The 5727-nt window shown below is 47.5% G+C and overlaps 1 long non-coding RNA gene across 1 annotated transcript; it reads right to left on the reverse strand.

Annotated features, from left to right (window-relative positions):
* Positions 1-3674: 3674 nt before the first annotated feature.
* Positions 3675-4578, reverse strand: LOC122217437. Its single transcript, XR_006201487.1, has 2 exons — positions 4228-4578; positions 3675-3942 (listed from the first exon to the last, which is right to left on the reverse strand). It is a non-coding gene; the product is annotated as an uncharacterized LOC122217437 (long non-coding RNA).
* Between the last annotated feature and the right edge of the window lie 1149 nt (positions 4579-5727).

Below are 5727 nucleotides of genomic sequence, written 5' to 3' on the forward strand. Positions count from 1 at the left end.
ACTATTATCCCATTCTGCAGACGAGGAAAACAAAGCGCAGCTGGTTCAGTGGTCCGGGTTCCCCCAGAGAAATCACATAAAGCATTTGGAACAGAACCTGCTTGTGGCACACGGTAAGCCCTCAGGGTCCGTTAGCTGCTGTTCTGTCCATTATCATTCTGGAGCTCTTGTTATGTCGTGGGTACCAGCACAGACTCTGGACAGATTCTCAGAGGTCAAACCACAACTTAGACTGACTGTGTGATCTCGGGGAAAGGGTCACTTAGGCTCAGTTTTCATGTCTGCAAAGTGAAGACAATCATAATAAAGACATTAGAACCGTGCCCAACGTATCAGAGGCACCATGTAAATATTACTTCTGAATGTCTGTTTCCTATTATTTCCCAGTTTAAACACAAGCTGAAATAGATGATACCTATTCGTAAGATTAATATTAAGACTGATGCTTAAATGATTGCTTAATATTAATTAAGACTGATACTGTCCAAGCTTGGGTGTGAAGGCCCCCTGGTGAAGGCCTGACAGCTTCATATCCCTATGATGTCTCTAGATTCCCGCACCAGTGGCCTAGATTTTTACGTGGTTAATCAGTCACAAACATGTGTTGAGAACAGAGGAAAGGCACAGAAGAGTGCCGCCTCTCTTGACTTGGAGGTTCGTGTCATTTTTTTCAAGGAGACAGACAAGTAATTCCAGTAAAATGTGCTCCAGTGGATTCTCCACCCAGAGGCCCAGAGCAGGAGATGACACGTGAGCTGGGTGCTGAAGGATGACAGCGGGGAAGGGGAAGGCATTCTGGGCCGGCAGCCTGGAGGAGTGTGGCTCCTGGATGGAGAACGAGCTTGCATACCATTCTAAGGAATTTGTAGGTCACCCTACTGGCAACAGGACGCTTTGGAAAGCCTTGAAGGAGAGGGGCAATACAACTGGATCTCACTATTTAAAAGAGAAGTCTGCAGGTGCCGTGTAGGGTAGGTTCAGCCGGAAGGCATCGGGAGAACAGCAAAGGAGTCCCTTGCAGTAATACCCACAGGAGACCGTGAGCGACAGGGCCAAGAGGGTGGCTTGGGGGTGAAGCAGGAGGAGCCGTTGAACGTGGTTAATCAGGAGGCAGCATGGGCAGGATTTGGTGACGGTCTTTTTAGAATGAGAGGGCGATTGGCCACGAGGCCCGCACTCCAAAGCCCAGCCCCGCAGCCAGGACCGAAGGTGATGCGTGCGGCCTTCTGAGCTAAGCGGTTCAGGCAGGAGCAGAAACAGATCTGAGAAGCGGATGGGAAAGTCTGGAGACGTAAATTGTGGGTGGATTGCGGATTCTGCAGGTGACCTAAGTGCAGCTGTCCCCGTGGGTGATGGAAATCTGGGAGGAGAGTTCCAGAGAGAAGCCTGGGCTAAGGCTTGCATTTGGAAGAGTATAAAGGAGGCAGCTGAAACCGTGGGTGATGGGAGGTGGCCTGGCTTCAGGAAGAACAGAGCGGCCCCGCCCGTGCCCTGGAGTGCTGACCACGTGCCTACAGGTCACCTCATAAAAGATTCCAGGGCCAGGTAAGGAGATGGGCTCCTTGATAATTATCAGGAACCCACGGATTTGTTTTATTTTTTTTCCTAGCTTGATGTTTTAGGTCCTCGAATACCCTAGCTTATTGAAGACAATGACTTCTGTTCATGAATCCCTTCCATGATGAGCTGGAAGCTTCACGGTGAAGCAGAATGGGAAAAAGAGTGACTTACGTCAACCAAAAAACTTAATGAAATAAGTGAGCACATTCGCAAAAAAAAAAAAAGTCAGAAATTGCCCTAGGCTCTCTGATATTCCAACACAGTCTCTGATTCACAAGGCTAGTGTTTACCAGAATAAAGAACTGGTTACTACTTTAATATCTTTAAAAAACAAAAAACAAGGGGCACCTGGGTGGCTCCATCGGGAAAGCATCTGACTCTTGATTTCGGCTCAAGTCGTGATCTCGGTTCGTGGTATCGAGCCCCACATCGGGCCCCTTGCTGACAGTACAGAGCCTGTTTGGGATTCTCCCTCTCCGTGCCCACCCCCACCCCCACCCTGCCACCTCTCCCCCACTCACGCTGTCTCTCAAAATAAAGTTTAAAAAACAAAATGATGCAAATCACATCTTAGCACAATAAATCTGTACAAATTGGTTAAAACACTTTGCTGATTTATAGGGAATTTCATCCTCCCCAGATGGTGTTCCTTGCTATCCTGTGATAATCAGAAGCTTCAATTGGAGGTAATATGATAACATGTGGTTTTGATAAATTATAATTAGAAAAACTAATTAGTTAGTTTGGCTTCATGCACTTTCATTGCCAGACATCAGGTTTCAAAATGTGAAGTCCCTGACGATTACAAAATAAACAAAACAAAACAGTGCCGGTATGCTGGCTGACGAAGAGGTTGGAAACCCACGGCCAATCTTCCTCCCCTACTCACGTCCAGGTTATTCAGTTGGCCGCTGATCAGCCAAGCCACAGGCGGTCCTCCAGGTGACTCAAAGGTCCTGCCTGCTCACATGTCCAAACACTTCTGCGAAACAGCTGAGTGGAAACTTTTAACCCTGCCTAGCTCACTCTAATCCACGCATCAAGAGACTCTAAGAAGGCCCCCAGGGCTGGGTGAAGTGTCTTTCCTCCGGGCTCTGTTTTGCCACACGATTTTGTCATCGTCTGGATTTGTGCTTTGTTTTGATTTGTTTGGGTTTTGGCCTGGCGCTGCCCCTACCAGACAGTCACCTCTTCAGGGGCAAACATTACTTCCTTCTCTGTCCGCAACACCTGACCCAGTACCTGTCATATGCCCAGAGCTCCAAAAAAGTGTGAAACAGATCAGAGACAATCGGCTTTACAGCAAGACTTGCCTTCGAAGACAGAGGATGAAGGATATGTAGTTTCTACCAGGAAAAGCTCAGGTTCAGTTCTAGGCTCAGACAAGTGGAGGGGAAGGAGGGCTCCCTCCTGGTCTGCACGTGCTGGAGGAGGAACTTTTTGCTCCAGACCATGCCTACAGCTTCCAGCAAACATTGCCAAACACCTACTATAAGCAAGGGTCCAGGGGACACAATCAACAGTAGATGTGGCTCTTTGCTGACTCAGAGCCTCCACCTAACTGGGGAGACCGAAATCTAACAATTTATAAGAGAGTATCTGGAGGGCTCTGTGAACAGCCCCTTGATGAGAGATGCAGAGGAAACTGGACTGTGGGTATGTATCTTTCTTGTCCCCGTTACCAATCTGGACTCTGCAACACAATCAATCTAAATAAGCATCTATCCTCAGAGTGAGGGCTAATGGAGCCTGGAAGAAATCTCAGTTAGGGTAAGGATGGACAAACACATTGACATTGGATGCTGGGTCTTTTTTTGATTTCTTTCCAGAAAATGGCAAGAGTGAGACTCAACGCCAGATGCTCACAAGGTATGTTTCTCCTCCTTTGTATTAAGCTCTCAGTGAGCTAGGGCTTTACCACAGCTGTTTGTAATTGCATTCTATCTCTCGGCTTCAAATGACACTGATGATTTTCCTTGGGATTCTGTTTTACATGCATCCTGGCAGGGGTGATTGTACCTTAGCTAACTTTTTGACTCATTAACCTACTCACCTACCCTTTAAAAAAATAAAACAAAACAAAGAGCACCTCTCCTTTAAAAAATAAGAAGCAATCAAATCTGAAGATATTTATTTCACTCAGCACTAACAGCGCACAAATAGAAATCGAAGCTTTAAGAAGCAAAATCTTTGAACTGTCTGGCATCAGTCTGTAATGGACAGGAAACGTATGATATGTAATTGAATCACCACCCTCTGTTTTCAATCCTACGTTTCTCATCCCAGATAAAGGGCCTCTTCTCACACTCCCTTATCCTTGCCTCAAGCCTCACCTCTGGGATTCACTGCTAGAAGCAACGGAGTTCGTTTGGTTGCAGCAATCTGGGAAGAAAAATAAAAAGACATAAGTGAGGTTGAAGGGCTGAGGTTTCATGTTCAGCCTCCGAGCTGAGACTCGTAACTTTTTAACGCTTCCCGAGAGAGCTGCATCCTGGTTCAAAGACGCGATTTCGGAAGGAGACTCTCCACCCCAGTACAAGGAGAGTCTGGATTCCACCAGGCCGGGAGAAGACCTCTGCGCTTGACAAATCCCTTCAAATTAATCCTCGACATGAAAGGGCTTATGGTCTACTCGTCTGATCATATTTTTAGCATTATCTTTAGCACCTGCTTGGTCTCAGGTGTGCGGAGCGGCTTAGAAACCTGTAGAGACTTCTTGCAGAGGGTAGGGGTTGGACAGGGAGAGGGAGGAGTGAATTTCAATGCATGGATGCCCAGTTCAAGGACTCGCTGTGTGATCCCGCTCTAGTGAACTCCCCTCCGTAAAATCTAATGCTCAGGTCGATGGTGAGGTCTTTGGGCAGCTAGGATGAACTCTGACCCCCGTGAGGACTGGCCAGCCCACACTGCGAGGCTTGGGAATGACATCGGTTTGTGTCCAGGCTGAGCTGACAGTGCTGTGGTGTGTGTGCTCCTGGGGTGCAGGTGACTTCTGCTGTCGCCCAGCACACAGCCTGTTACTTCATATTCCACACGGGGATCCACTATGACATCACTGAGCACGGGTAGCTGGGAGTAATAGCACGTGACTGATGGAAAATTTCAATGGGATCAGAATTCTGGGACTCCAGTCCTTAATCTGTCTGAGCCTCTGTTTCCATGTCAAGAAACAGGAAGAAGAAATATGTCACCTAGACTAAGGGTCAGGGTAAGCATAAAGGGACTTCACGTATACTGGTCTCCATGAGGGTCTTAGGAGAAACATGCTTTTTTTTTTTTTTTTTGGCCATGCAAATGTAAGCATTGCTGGAATTTTTTCATGGGGTGGTGGCCTTTGAAAATCTTCCAGGATGAAATCACCTCTAGCCCTCCCTGTAGAATAAAGCTGTGGCTTGTTCAAGGCTAGGGTGGACCCCGAAGTGTTTCCTGAGAAAAGTTCCTGGCTTTGCCTGCTGGCCCTTCACACTCCACAGCCGTCTAAAATTTCTAGTCTATACGGACTGCACTTCAGTTAACAACAAACTATGGTCTCTCTCAGCGCTGACCTGATGCCTTCCAACCCTTAGCCAGAGGCTGGACGAGAATGTCCCCCGTGAAGGGCTATTTCAAAATTACTCAGTGTATCACGCTTCTTGGTACTTTAGGTGTTTTCTTTGGGTACAGCCAGACATGGGAAAAGTAAATACTCAGACATTTAACGTTTAGGTTCCAAAGAAAATACAGAGTTGCATTTTCATGGGGGTAGGAAGCCGTTAAGCATTTGGTTTGGATCTGCTTGGGTTTGTGGAGCTGGGCCCCTGCCCCTCCTGGTCTCACTCTGAGAAACCTCACATCAGGAAACCGGTCTAGTCCTGAGGACTAGCAGAAAGCCCCTGTCCTCGGAGTTTGCTCTCAGAACTGACTTTTATCTCCCCCAACCGGAGTTTTTTGAGCTGGGAACCTCAGAATCGAACTTGAAACTCACGGTAACAATCCCTGGCCCCTAGGGACTGCCTGCTTGTATCGAATCACTTCTCAGACCCCCCTCACCTACCCACCCGCTCTTCTCACTCAGGCTGACTTGCTTGGGTTGTGAGCTGTCTCAGATCTTTTCTGCGACCAGAACGCCATACAAGCAAACAAAGTGTTTCACATAATCTGTTGCAGAAGCTGATTATCCAAGTACAT

The sequence above is a fragment of the Panthera leo genome, chromosome B1 (genome assembly GCF_018350215.1).
Source record: "Panthera leo isolate Ple1 chromosome B1, P.leo_Ple1_pat1.1, whole genome shotgun sequence".
NCBI lineage: Eukaryota > Metazoa > Chordata > Mammalia > Carnivora > Felidae > Panthera > Panthera leo.